Genomic DNA, 14,400 nt, shown 5'->3' on the forward strand with positions numbered 1-14,400 from the left:
TAAGGTTTTCTTTTACGTTATTCAGTGATGTTTACAATTGTTCTCATATAGGTCCTGCATAACTCTTAATAAGTTTACTTTTAGGTATTTTACATTTTGTGGGTATTTAAAAGAACATATTTCCCATTACGTTTTAAATGTAGTGCACAGGAAGGCAAATTATTTTTATGTATCCCTTTGATACCTGGTAAGCCAACTACATTTTCTTACTGGTTCTAATCATTTCTCAGTATTACTCTTGAGTCTTTTAGGTGGGTAATCATGTCAGCTCCTAATAACAAAAGTATGAAAAGGAAGGAACCAACAATGTTTTTTATAGAGGTATGGTTTGGCTTGGTTTTGAACTTCATAGGAAGTATCTGTCTTCTGGGACTGGCTTTTTCACTCAACGATACGGGTACTAAGGTTCATTCATGATACGGGGTGAAACTGGTTCATTTGCTTGCACTACTGAACGATGTGCCACTGTGTGAGTGAATCCTCTGTAATTTATTTCCCCATTCTCTTGTCCGTAGGCATTTGGGTTATTCTCTAGATTTTTGCTGTTCAGAACAGTGCAGCTTTGAATGTTCTCGTTTCTGTCTCGGAGCACATGCCCAAGTTTCTCTTGATTTTAAGCCTAGAGGGGGATCTGCTTATAAGATAAGGCCAGATTGTTTTCCCCAGAGGCTGTAGGGAGTTGCACTCTGACTAACAACACACTGGAGATTCCGTGGCGCCACCTCTTCTCCAGCACTTGGTGCTGTCAGACTCGTTCATTTTTGCCCGTCAGACGGTATAAAATAGCATCTTATTGGGGCCTTCATTTGCATTTCCCTTATCACCAATGAGCTTGTGCATCCCTTACGCGTTCATTGGACAACTGTGTTTTCTTCTTCTGTAAAAAGGCCTGTTCACGTCTTTCATCTATTTTTCTGTTGGATTACTTGTTTTCTGTTTTTTCCCATGGATTTCCAAGAGTCCTTTATGTGTTTTTGATGTTTATCCATTGCGGTTGTACGTGGCAGACGTCAGACGTCTCACATCTCCTCCAGTTTGTGGCTTGCATTTCACTTTCTCAAAGGTGTCTCCACTTCTCTCTTCCCTCCCACGCTTGGGCCTGGGACGCTAGTGCGCGTGTGTGTGGATGGGGGGTGTCGCGCCCCTCAGAACGCCGTGCAGAGCAACCCCACCGCTCCTCCTGTTCCTTGGGGCTTTAAGGGACCCTCGTCTCCCTCCCAGATTTGGCTGAGGCGGCCTGGATGGGAAGCCCCTGTCTGGTCTGCTTGGGGTGGGCACGCCGCAGCAGGGAGGGCCTCGCTGCGATGGTGCCCGCCCCCCCCAGGAGTTATTTATCACTTCCGGCTCCTCACCTGGGGGCCGGGCGCCTCTCTGCTCCGCTGGGCAGCAGCCCGCGGCAGCTCGGGCGCTCCCTGGGGGCGGGCGGCCTCGGGGGAGGGGCGCTCCGGGCCGGCCCCTCCGGAGGCGGAGGCGGGGGCCAGGCCTGCGGCGGGGGCTGGGATGGGGGGGCGGAAGCTGCCCGAGCAGATAAGGGCCGAGGTCGGTCCTGCGGTGAGACTGTGCGGGACGCTGCCTCCGCCGAGCCCGCCCCCGCACCCTCTGGTCCCAGCTCCCCGAGCCACGGTCGGCGCAGCGGCCCCCTCCCTGCAACCCGGGGATCGGCATCCTGGGCGTTGATCCCAGAGAGCAGTGAGAGTTGGTGCTCCGGCCTGCTCGTTCCGTTCCAAACCTCAGTCATCGCAGCTGGAACATGGGGGTAGGAGTCTCCAGTTACCCCCCAGGGCCGTTAGGGATGGAACAGGTGCAGGCTGGTGAAATCCCTCTGTAGATTTGGGCCTTTTGTAAAGGATCGGTACCCTGAGTTCCTCGCATTGCCCCTGCTGTACCCGCTGACTCTCCAGGCTTCATCCCCGTTGTATAGATGGGAAATTGGGGGACTTGCCTTAAGTCACAGAGCCAGCCAGCAGGAGGCAAGTGGGGAGGGGAATGGAACTCCACAATCTGGGGGCCCTCTTTAAGAAAAAGATTACAAAATCACAAATACAAATTTGCTGAGGGCCTTGGAAGAAGCCCAAGTAAGTGAGAAGCGCAGGTCCAACTTCTTGGTTTCCCGGCCTCACCCTGCAGGCCCCCTGGAAGGGCTTACACCCCTCCTCCAGGAGACGGTCAGACACCAACACGGTTGCAGGGTGGGTTCAAGATAGTACAGCAGGGGCCTGGAGGAGTCCGCACTGCAGCTGGGCCCAACCCTTGCATATGCCTGGGCAGCCCTCTGGCCAGCCCAGCCCAACAGCAGGAGCAGTCAGGCATTTTGGGAGTGCGCCACCGCTGGGCAGGGCCAAGCCCTTGAGCACCAGCCAGTCAAAGTTGACTTGCCGCTCAGGGCCTCTGACCCTGTGGGCTGGCAGTGGCAGGGAAAATTCCTAGGAAAAAAGGAAGGGGGAACCTGCCCGAGGCAGTGTAAGTGCATCTGACTTGGAGTCACATGGGACTGAGGTTTAAGCCACTGCAAGGCCATGTGACCCTGGGAAGACTCCTTCATTTGGGTGTCTTCATCTGTAAAATGGGAGTAATAATAGTACCTACTTGTCAGCGCTGTAATGAGGCTTAAATGAGGCCATGCATGACGAAGCTTGGCGTTTAGAAGCAAATTTCCCTTCTGTGAAATCTCCAGGTCAGGAGAGGCATCTTTCTCTCCATATTAGGATTAAGTCACTTACCCAGGGGGTGGTCTCTTGATGGCAAAGTTGAGATTTAAACCCATGAACGTCTGGCAGCAATGCCCTGGTTCTAACCGTCAGGGAACACTGCCCCCTGGGGCCTGTCTCCCCCGGGAGTTAAGTGCCACTCCTAGGTGTGCATGTCCAGGGCAGGGAGCCAAGGGCAGCATTTGAGTCAGGAGGTTGCTCACCTTTCTGGATTTTATCATCTCTTTGCTCTCATGGGCACCTGAGGCTGGAATTTTTCTAACTCTGGCATCCTACAACCTGGACCAGGAGAAGCAGGAGACTCTGGTGATGGAGACAGGGCAGGGGAGCTGGGAATAGGCCATGACCATGAGCCTGGGCAGCAGTGGCATCCCAAAGGACTCAAAGTCTTCTTCCAAACAAAGAGGCGCTGCTTTGCCTCATGGTTTGCGTAGGATTTCTCCTGGGTTGGTGGACAAGAGAACTGAGTTCTCAGCTCAGAGCTGCCCCTCTCTAGCCAGCTGACCCCACACCAGTCACTCCTCCCCTCTGAGCCTCGGTTTCCTCGTCTGTGAAATGGGGATAAGAATACCTGCAGCTGCGAGGATTACAATATGTTGCGTACGTAGAGTGCCTAGTAAATGTTACTAGTTGTTAAAACAGGCGGTCTGAGGATGGAAGAGGGTGTCTTGGGAGGGCAGGAAGTATGCAAGCAGAAGTGGGGAGTCCTGCCAGGGCAGGAGTTTGGGCTTCTAAGGTCTCCGTCTCACAGATGGAGTGCCTTGGGGTTGGGCTGGGAACCCCAGCGCCGGTACTCTCCCAGATCAGGACAGGTCAGAGTGAGGTCAGGGGCTCTGGGGGTGCAGAGAAGAGCAGGGAGCAAAGGTTCTCAAGCAGGTGAAAGGGAAAGGAGGGAGGAAGTGGGGGCTTCTGGGAGGAGACTGGAGTGGCGGTCGCTGTGTGATGCCGGCCACACAATCACCCCGAGGCCCCGTTCCATGACCTCCTTTGTCCCTCATTGCAGACTTTCAAACTAGGCATTTCCCACATGGGGAAACCGAGGCTCAGAGAGGTGAGATCACTTGCCCAGGGTCACACACTGCAGGCTCCCCAATCTGTCTGGCTCTGCAGCCTGGACTCCAACAGTCACAGCCACTTTCTTATCTCATCTGCCTGACAAGGTTGTGAGTGAAGCAGCGTGATCTCAGAGGCTCAAAGGGATCCCAGACCCTGCCGCTGTTTCCCAGGAGCCCCAAGCTCTAGGCTGGCAGCTGTGCAGGAGACATCACCAGGAGACCCGGGACAGGGGCCCAGGAGGATTTGCTCACGGTGAGAGCAGAGAGCCCTGGAGTAAGGGAGCAAGCACGCCATCTCGGGAGGGTTCAAGTAGAGGCATCCTGTGTCTCCCCAGCAGCTGGGAATCTGGAGGCATGACTCATAATGGGGCCAAAGCTAGCCAAAATTTTTATGAAATTCCTTCTTTTTATCTTAAAAATTCATACAGATTTGTACCCTTTTAAATATGTGGGCTTCCCCCTCCCCTTTTCTTAAAATAAGTTTCCACTCTCAGTCTCTATCTGAGTGGACACTCCAGGAAGACATGGTGCCTCCACTGGCTGTGTGTATCTGTTGCCTGCACCGTGGACCCCATACCCTGGGCCTCTGGTTTGGTTTGCGAAAGTGCAGGGACAGAGTTGAGGTCAAGGCCCTGCCTGTTTTCGGTCTAGGGCCTTCCCCACCTCTGCTCCACGCTCCTGCCTCTTGCTTTGGCTCTGCCATCTCCTCTCACAGAGGTTTGTCCATCCCAGTCCAACTCTCCCACTGGGTGTTCTCAGAATGTCTCACCCCCCTCTTCATGCCCTGAGGGTCCTTGTCCGGAGGGACACTACCCGTCTTCAGCCCTCTCTGCTGGCCAGTCTGACCCTTCACCTCCCCAGAGGAGTACTCGACTTGGGGAAGTTCCATGCCCATTTGGAAGAAATGGAGGTGCAGAGCTGAGAGATGCTGGACCTCCAGGATGCACAATGAGAAGGGCTGTTGGATGCCCACGGGGATCTCTGGGCAGGTGGGGTGCCTCAGCCTGGGGAGAGGGCACCAGATCTGGGCCCCAGCCAGGGATGCAGGAGGGAGGAGGGAAGGCCATGGGGTGCCGGGGGCTGCCGCCTGGCAGGTCCCTGTGCCCAGGGTAGGGAAGTTTCTTATTTCTCCTGCTCCGACTTCCCCCTTTGATTTATTATAGCCATGAAATGCTCTACTCTCTTCTCTTTTCCTTGCTGTCCCCGGGGCTGGAGGAGCACAGGCCTCCCAGTCATGGGGCCTTGGCCTTGTTGGACTCCCATCTCCTTCCAAAGGTTGAGCCTGGGGGGCCCAGAAGTGAGAGGTGAGTCAGGGCAGGCAGGGTGGGACGAGGAGGGGCCCCGACCCCCCAAAGGCTAGCCTGGGCAGGACCGCAGGGGCCGGCACAGTCTCGGTTGGGAAGGTCTGGGGCCGGGCAGAGGCTGTGGCAGGTGTGGACTTGACAGCAGACAGCTCCCTGGGGTTGTGGAGGTGGCAGGCTCTGGGCCAATGGCCTCTCAAGTCCTGGCAGGTCTGAGGGCTGCGCACAGAGTCCTCGAACGCTACCCACCAGGTCAGAGAAATGGCTTCTCTGCAGCCCCTGACGCCATCTTCGGATTTAATGGTGGCCAGGGCAGGCCTGGCCCAGGTGCATCTGGGGATGGGGCTGACAACCCAAAGGAAGGCTTGAGGCCCCCGTGCCCAGACCTGGGGCTCCTCAAGACCACCGCTGGACCTCACCCCGTGGCCTAGTCCAGGCAGGTGAGGGCTGGAGTCTGTCTGTCCGGACCCTTGGCGGACCTGGCGGCCAGAGCGTTCCTGGCCGCTGCTGTGCAGCGCCTGTGGTAACGGGGCTGTTGGCGTTTTGCAATGGCCGGGGGTGGGGAGGCTGCACACACATGCTTCCTGTGGTGACTGGGCGCTTCCTGTTTTCTCAGGCGCCGGACTTGCTACTGCCGATGTGGAAACAGGGGCAGCTGCAGCCCGGGTGGCTCCAGGTCGGGCGCCCCGACCCTGCCCAGAGGGGCCTAAGTGGGCCCATCACCCCAGGCCCAGACCCAGGGCAGTGGATGGCCCGAGTTAACCCCCCACTGCAGGCCCCCATCCTTCCTGTCCCCAACAGCTTCCGCCAAGAGGAAGGGGCCAGGCAGGGCTATCACTCAAGGCTGAGCAGGTGGTCCAGGAGGTCAGAGGTCCAAGGGTGGGGGCTCTGGTCTCAGCTCTGTCCTTTGCTCACTGAGTGCCTTTGGCCATCCCTGACCTGATCCAGGCCTTGATTTCCTCTTTTTTGTGGTGATCATGGCACCCATCATCTAAAATCCCTCACCCATTCCTGCCCCAGTTCTGACCTCCCTTGATTTTTCCATCCCAACAGCCTCAGCTTTGGGGGCAGGGTGAGCACTGAGGCTGGGACCCCCAGAGGGGGGCTTGGCATAGGTCTTGACAGAGAGGGGCTTGGAGAGACTGGGGAGAGGGAAAGGCACGCCAGGTGGGGGAACCAGACTTAGAAGAAGGCATGGAGGTGGGAAGGCCGGGACTGGGTTTGGGAGATGGGGTGTTGATGGGACAGACGGAGAGTGGTAGGCGACAAGGTTGATCTGGAAGGATTCAAAGCAGGAGAAAGATTTTAGGATCCTCTTTATTCCTGAAAACGTTAGGAAAGTGTCTGATACCCCCTCACATTCTTCCTCAGAAGAAAGGCAAGGGGGTGGGGGGCAGGGCCAGCCCTTCCCAGCCATTCACCAAGGAGATGGGTGCCCATGTGTTGTGGTGCAAGGGCCTCAGGAGGGATCTGAACCTTTCTCCAGGTGTCAGGTGCCTGGAGTTCCACCATCAGGGCCAGGCCTTAGGATTTGGCATTGCCCTGTTCCCGAACATGTTTTGTTTTGTTTTTAAGTTGCTATTGCAAGAAGGGGAGGGGAGATGACTTGGCTTCTTGTTGAGTTTGTGGACAGCATCTGACCTCTGGAAGAAGAGTTTCTTTGCAGGAAGGCCAAGGCCTGAGCCCGCTGGGGACTGACCAGTCCACGGACCCAGTTCAGCCACACGCTTGGCCCAGGAGGTTCTGAGGTGCCCACTTCACAAGTGGCCCCTCCTAAATCTCTAGGCCTTCCCATCATGGACAGCCAAGGGCTGGTTCCAGCCAAGGAGGCCTTGAGGAGCCCGAGACCCTGAGGCCCAGCCTGAGGGGCCATCAGGCCAGCCTGGCCCCCACCATCCTGTCCCCTGCCTTGGTGCCTTGGGTCAGCCTAAGTGCTGAGTTGGCGGCTCAGCAGCTGCTTCTGCCCACGGAGGCCCAGTTATAAATAAGCCCAATGTGGCCAAGTCATCAAGTTCTGTCCCAGCTGCATTACCTCAGTGACCACAGGTTGGGGCTGCCCAGGCCCACCAGAACCTGCCTGCCCAGGCCAAAGGCTGGGCCAGCCTTGTTGCCTGCAGGGGTCCTCAAATCCAGGGTTGGGGTGTCTGCAGCTACTCAGACCTGGACCGCCCTGGACACGGGCCACGGAAGGGGCAGGGCCCATCCCGCCTGCCCAGAGCCAGCTATTTACAAACCGAAACCGGGAGGAGTGAAGCGGCTGCGGCCAAAGTGGCTCCAGGCCCCCAGCCCCCGGTCCCGCTCCATCCCCGGCAGGCCCATCCCCCTCCTCATGGCTTCCTCTTTCCTTCCCCACACAGCTCCCCGACCTCCCACTGCCCAGCCAGGTCTTTCTGGACAACGTGCCAGTACTTCATGGTGACCCCCGGCCCCATGGCCACTTGCCTGGAGGGGATCCCCTTCTACTACTCACCCCCAAGACCCCATCAGTCTGGGCTCCTAGTAGCAGCCTCCTCCCACCCGGGCCCAGCCCACCATGGCCTGCCCAAAGCACATTCCCACAGTTCTCAGTTCCCCTTCGTGGCTGGAAAAGCTCCAGCACCAGTGGCCACCGTGACGCTGCCCGGCCCTGCCTGAGGGTAGCTTCTCCAGGGGACCTTGACCTTCAAGGGGGCGCCAAGTAATCTGGGGAGCTGTGGTGGAACTTGGGGCACCTGGGGCCTTAAGGGGGCATGTTTCTGGGCAGGAGGCTCCAGCCATCACTCTCTTTGAGTTCGGTTTCGGCCCACTCATCCGGCTGGCGTGGGTCACAGGCCCTTGTGCAGGTCAGAATTGAGCTGGGACAGACGGACGCTGGGCCCGAGACCACGGCACACGCTGCTTAGGAAGTGGCAGGCAGGATGGTGCCGTAGCAGGGGCCTGTTCCAGGGAGAGACAACAGACAACATAAGTAATACTCACTTCTAATAATAGACGAACTCCCTCACGATGGTGCAGAGGATGTCAGTTCTTTCTGTCCCCCGAACAAGCCTGTCCCATTATCTCCATCATAAATGGACATGGGCTCACAGGGGAAGTCACGTGTCCCAGGCTACACAGCTAGAAAGTGTCTGGACCGAGATTCAAGATTTCCTGACATCCAGTCCCCTTCTGTCTCCGTCTGACTGCCCCTTGCTCCATCTTGTCCCTCAATCTCCTGCCCGGGAGGACAGGAGTTTCCCAGCACTGTGACAAGGCAGGAGCGGGGCTGGCCCGAAGCTTGAGGGGGAAGCAGGCCTTGGACAGCAGAGTTACCAGATGGGGTTCGTCAGTGCCCAGTGCCGCCTTCCCTGCCCCATTCCTTGCCTCCCACTAAGTCCCAGCTGAGGCACAGCCCTAGCCCCCCTCAGCCACAGTCAGCTGGCTGCCTTTCACCTAACTTCTCTGAGCCTCAGAATCCTCTTCTATGAATTGTCATTCCACAAACACAGAGCACCTACTCGATGCCAGCCCTAGGCTGGGTGCAATCTCTAGAACTAGGGTATGGCCCCTGTTCACAGTCTTGTGGAGAAGGCAGATGAGTTACAAGATCCTGAGTACTCCAAGAGGGAAGCTGCAGCTGTGAGACACCAAGAACAAGTGATGAGTGCTTCCTGGGGTGAGGAGGGTGCCATTGGGGTGGGATAGGAAAGAGTTCCCCAACAAAAGCCGGGGGACTGGCTCTCCATGCTAAGTCACACCCCTGTGCCTTGGCTCTGGTAGTTACCACGGTCCGAGTCAAGTGCCCTTCTTCCCTCTGGGCCCGGTAAACTCCTATCCATCTGTCAGGACCCATGGACACACCACAGCATGACCAGGCCTGGCCTGGCCTGATGGCTCCCCACCTCCCTCTTCCCACGCAGGACGTGAGCACACCCGGAGGTCAGGCCTCCTCAGTCACTATGCCCTCACCAGCCCCACCCAGGCAGGCATCTGCTCCCAGGCTCAAGCCCCCACCGTCCTCTGCTCCGAAAAGCACCGTTTCCCTTTTCTGGGTGACCACACGCCATACACAGGGAATTTCCATCTCAGCCTGTGGAGCTTCTGATTCACTCAGGCTCACTCAGGACTCCTTCCGGGTCCACGCCTCCTACTTCTGCACCTTGGGCTGCCCCTCACACCCACCCGGGACCCCTAGGCAGCTTCAAACTAATCTTGGCCTCCACAACCTGGAAATCAAGTCAGCCCCTCACTCACCGGCCCCCTCAGGGCCCTCCCACTCCCATCCTATGCACAGAGACCCCTGCTCCTGGCACACACGCTGGGGCAGCTTTGGGCTGAGAGCACAGGCTTTGGAGTAAGATAAGCCTGGTCCAACCCTGATTTTGGCCCTTTCTGCTTTGTGACCTGGAGCAGTTTAAGTATATGCTCTGAGCCCCATTTCTCATCTATAAAATTGAGGTGATTCCTGTCCCATAGCTTTGTTGTAAAGATCCAGTGTGCTGGGCCCATGATGGGAGCTCAATAATGATTACTTTTCCTTCTTTGAAAAGGCCCCCTCATCCTATCACAAGGTCCCTACTCCAGACCTGGGCCCCCTTTCTCTGGCTGGCTTTCCCCTCCCGAGAGCTGGTTGCTCAGGCAGGGAGAAGGAGAGAAGTATGGGCAGAGCAAAGGAGGGCGAGATGCTGCTGTCTCAAGGCTCTCCTCCGCCAGCTTCTCGACTCCTCACATTTCTCAGTTTTTCCAAGGAGGCTTTGGAGAGGCCAGGAGGCAGGAGCTCCAAGGAGCTGAGGGCTGCAGAGCTCCTGAGCTCTCGGGGACAGGGTCGAGCCTTCCTCCTCCCGAGGAATGCTGGGTGTGCACGTCACACACGAACATCTCACGTGTGGGCTCCTCTAATTCTCACGGCCCGGTGAGGTGCATCCTGTTATTGCCCCCATTTTACAGATGAGGACACCGAGGCTCTGAGAAGTGACTTGCCCTCAGCCACGCAGCAAACAAAGGGCAGGGGTAGGATCCGAGTCAAGGTCTCTGGAGCCATACTCCTAAACTCCACAAGGCTCAGTAAGCATTTGTGGAGGCCGACGAGGGAAACGTGGACTAACTGAAACCCTACTGTATACAAAGGGAAGACTGACACAGATTGTCTCTTTCTGCCTTCTGTACAATGCTGCGGTCTGGGTCTCTTTGGCCCCTCTACAGAACTGAGGCATCTGAGCTTCGGGGAGGGGAAGGAGCTTGCCCAGAGGTCACACAGCCAATCGTAAGGAAGGATCCAGGGGTACCTAGATAGAAGAGGACGGTGTCAGGGGCTTCACAGAAGAGGGGGCCTGGAGGGGGAAAGTGGCTCCTGTCCTCAGTGAGTGAACCGGCAGTGGGGGGGGTGACGCCCGTGGTGAGCAGGAGGAAGTCGCTGTGGGTGGCGGTGGGTTTGAGGTGCCGGAGGCTGAGTGATGTGGCCGGGAGGTGAGCTCCCCGTCTGCAGGTCTGGTCAGCAGGAGACAAGGGTCTGGTGGCGGGGGGGCAGCAATGGGATTCAGGGCACGCAGGAGGTCAGGCCGTTCTGGAAATCTGTGCCTACTGGCCACTGGGGCTGGGGAGTGGGGGGCAGGAGCTGGCGCAGAGTGCAAGGAGGGACTCAGCAAGGCTGGGGAGAGGTGGAGGTGAACAGGGAAGGGAGGATCTGGGGAGACAGCCTGGAGGAGGCGAGCCGTCAAAAATGGAGGGAGGTCTTAGGGTGTGGGAGCGGGTGGGACTGTGAGCAAAGGCCGTGAGACATTGAGAAAGAGGTTCTGGGAATGTTGACTAGTGTCTTCTGGCTGGGGGTGGGGGTGGGGCTGGTCCACTTGGGGTGGCGGAGGGTGGAAATGCTGGCCGGACTCCTGGGTGCTGGGGGCTCCAGCACAGGCCTCAGAGCTTTGAACTTCAGCCTGTGTACAAGCCAGGGCCAAGGGCAATTTTTAGGTGGGGAAACACCCATGGGAGAAACTCGAGATAGAGGCAGCAGCGGAAGCCCATGTCCCAGGGCCACTCAGAGTGGCAGTTACCTCCCACCCCCTGGCCAGCTGTGTGTGTCCTTGGGCAGCCCCCTCTCCAGCTGAGCCACGTGACCTTTGCCATTAAAATGGCACTGATGGTAAATTCACAGGGTCATGGGAGGTGGGGTGAGTTAATGCTGGTTGACTGCATCACCTCAGCCGATGCTGGGCCTTTCGCCTTGCCTCGTCCTGGCTCGCGGCACTTGGTGAGAGCCTGCGGTGGATACCACCGGGGTCTCCAGCAGACCTGGTTTAAGCCTCGCCTGTCCCTCGATTGGCTGAATCATGGGCCCCTTCCGATCCTCGGTTTCCTTAACTGTACCACAGGGATGATAACGGCCCCAACTTCAGATCTGAATAAGAAAATGAACTCTGCAGTGGTGGTCCTGTTTTCCCGGAATCAAAACCAAATTCCACACAACACACAACGTCCCCCAGCGCCCTACCTGACCAGACCCTCACCTCCCTCACCTCCTACCACTGGCTCTTTTCACACTGGCCCCTTGCTGGTTCCCCTGCCTGGAGCTCTTCTCCCAGGTGTCTGCTTGGCTGGCTCCTTCACTTGTTCCCAGGGTTTGTTCAGGTGTCCCCTTCCTGCCCTTCCTGCCCTCTTCACTCTGCACACGGCCCCCCCTTCCCCAGCTGGCTCATCCTCTTTCGTATAGCGTTTGCCGCCTTCTCACCTACTCTGCATATCCCCTGCCTTCCCTGCTCCAGAACAAGCCCCAGGAGGACAGAGATTTTTGCCTGTTTTGTCACCTGGCCCGTAGAGGCCCTGAGCAAATATTTGTTGGATGTCCTAATGCACTAAAGAGCCAGCCCAGCGCTCTGACCAGAGCTCGAGGAGCTCGGAGGGGCCCAAGGAGCCTCTCCCAGTGTCTCAACTGTGAGAGGAAGTTGCAAGACGGCCATTTCTGTACACGGGCTCAGCTTTTTTTGGTCAACTTGCCCAGCTCGTGCTCTGAGGCCTGAGTTTTCCCACACGTCCCGTCAAGCCCCATGGGGACCGGTGGCTAGGAAGCGGGGGTGAGGGGAATGCTGTTCCCTCCTCTTAGAGCTCTTTGGGCTGAGGTTGAGGGGTCTGTGTGTGGAGGGGTCATGTCCCCCAGGTGGACACAGCTTCGAGGACACAGTGCCCATGTTTCCTGTTGCCCATCTACCCTGTGACTGCAATAGCACCCAGCCTACCCCATCAGCCACCCAGCCCAGTGGGGGCAAAGGGCACCTGGTGCTCCACCACCCAGGCCTGCCTGACCTCCCTGTCACTCTGCAGGGCCAGCCCTACATGGTCACCCACTCGTCCAGTGGAGTGGGGAACAACACTGTCATGTGCTGCTGGTAGGAGGGTAAAGTCGATACAACTTTTATCCAGGGCAACGTGACAATATCTCTATATTTATCTACCTATCTACTTCAAAGTTTCAAATGCCGTACAGGACTTCCCTGGTGGCGCAGTGGTTAAGAATCCGCCTGTCAATGCGGGGGACATGGGTTCGAGCCCTGGTCCGGGAAGATCCCACATGCCGCGGAGCAGCTAAGCCGATGCGCCACAACTACTGAACCTGTGAGCCACAACTACTGAAACCCGTGCGCCTAGAGCCCGTGCTTGGCAACAGGAGAAGCCACCGCCATGAGAAGCCCGTGCACCGGAACGAAGAGTAGCCCCTGCTCGCCGAAACTAGAGAAAGCCTGAGTGCAGCAATGAAGACCCAGTGCAGCCAAAAATAAATAAATAAAATTTTAAAAATGCAGTACACAAAACTAATACAGTATTATATGCCATTTATACCTCAATTTTTAAAACTATGTCTCCTTTGACATTAAAAGAGGTGAGTCAAAAATTTCTGTGACCCGGCTCAGCCAAATAAATGAATAAATAATTTTAAAAATTCTGTGTATACTTCAATAAAAAAATAAAAATTTTAAAATTAAAAAAGTTTCCTGCACCTACATTAGAGCATCTAAATAATTATCTGGTCTCTTTCCCAATGAGTTAAGATCGAAAGCTATGCCATTTTCTTTTTTTTTTCCTCTGTGTATTTGTGCTTTTTTTGAATTTTATTTATTTATTTTTTATACAGCACGTTCTTATTAGTTATCTATTTTACACATATTGGTGTATATATGTCAATCCCAATCTCCCAATTCATCCGCCATTCTCCATATTACTTATAATTGAAGAATTTTTTATTTCTATTTTAGGTAACTTCTGATCCTATTCATTAGTGTCTACAGGGAGGTGCACAAGGTTTTTGACTCAGCCTGCATTTGGTTGTGGTGATTTTCTTTTCACTATCACTCTCTTAATAGTCAAAATTAGACTTGGAAAATTAAATATAGAGAAAGAATTTATAGCATTTTACTTTCTTTCCCTTTGAACATTTACTTCTGCAGAAGTAGGACTTTCTCCTACATAGTTTTCATTTAAGGTGGAAAAATATATTTTGTTCTTTACTGTTGCAGGATGTTTTCTAGAAGCAAGCAAACGTGAAAGCATGAGAACTGCCACCTGGAGCCAGCACTACAGTCCATCCAGCCCAGCAAACGACCTTTAACTCAAATCTTCCCCCAACTATTCCAGTGGACACTCCCCTCTAGTGTCCCTGGAAAAAAAAAAAAAACACAAAACCACTGCTCTTTGACCCAGTATTTCAACTTTGGGGAATTTATCCTAGACCTACACTTGCATATGTGTAAGTTAACAAATTTTATCTATTGCAGTATTATTTGTAATAGCAAAAGACTGGAAACAACCTGAATGTCCATCAGTAAGAGACTGGTTAAGTAACTTTTTAAACAATGGAATACTATACAGCAATGAAAACAGACCGTGACTACATGCAACAACATAGTGAGAAAGAAGAAGTGGGATACAAAAGAACATTTACACTATGATTCTCTTTGTATAAAGATTAAAATCTGTTAAGGTAAAAACTAAACTATATTGTTAGAGGTGTTTACATAAGTTGGAAAACTATAAAGAAAATGAGGACATAATTACTGAAAAAGTTAAGATAGTGTTACTTCTAGAGAGAGGGAAGGGATTTGGGGGATACTTCTGTAGTGCTGGCAACGTTTTATTTTTTGACCTGGTTGGTGGTTACATAAGTGTTCACTTTATAATTATTTTTTAAACTGTACATAAGTGGTTCATGCAGTCTTTTGTATGAATGAGGTCTCTCATGATGTTAAACTATCACAGTCCATCCAAACAGTGGAATACTATATAGTCATTAAAAAGAACAAAACAGCTCTATATGCATGGACATGGGATGGATTTAGGGGGAAAAAACAACCAAAGTGAAGTGCAATGTGTTTAGTATTCTACTTTCTGGGTGAA

General features: G+C 54.5%; 1 long non-coding RNA gene across 1 annotated transcript; it reads left to right on the forward strand.

Annotated features, from left to right (window-relative positions):
* Positions 1-4,910: 4,910 nt before the first annotated feature.
* Positions 4,911-13,688, forward strand: LOC137230214 (uncharacterized). The gene is made up of 3 exons (XR_010946042.1): positions 4,911-5,067; positions 12,480-12,889; positions 13,524-13,688. It is a non-coding gene; the product is annotated as an uncharacterized lncRNA (long non-coding RNA).
* The last annotated feature ends 712 nt before the right edge of the window (positions 13,689-14,400 follow it).

Source organism: Pseudorca crassidens, chromosome 9, assembly GCF_039906515.1.
Source record: "Pseudorca crassidens isolate mPseCra1 chromosome 9, mPseCra1.hap1, whole genome shotgun sequence".
In the NCBI taxonomy this organism is placed as follows: domain Eukaryota; kingdom Metazoa; phylum Chordata; class Mammalia; order Artiodactyla; family Delphinidae; genus Pseudorca; species Pseudorca crassidens.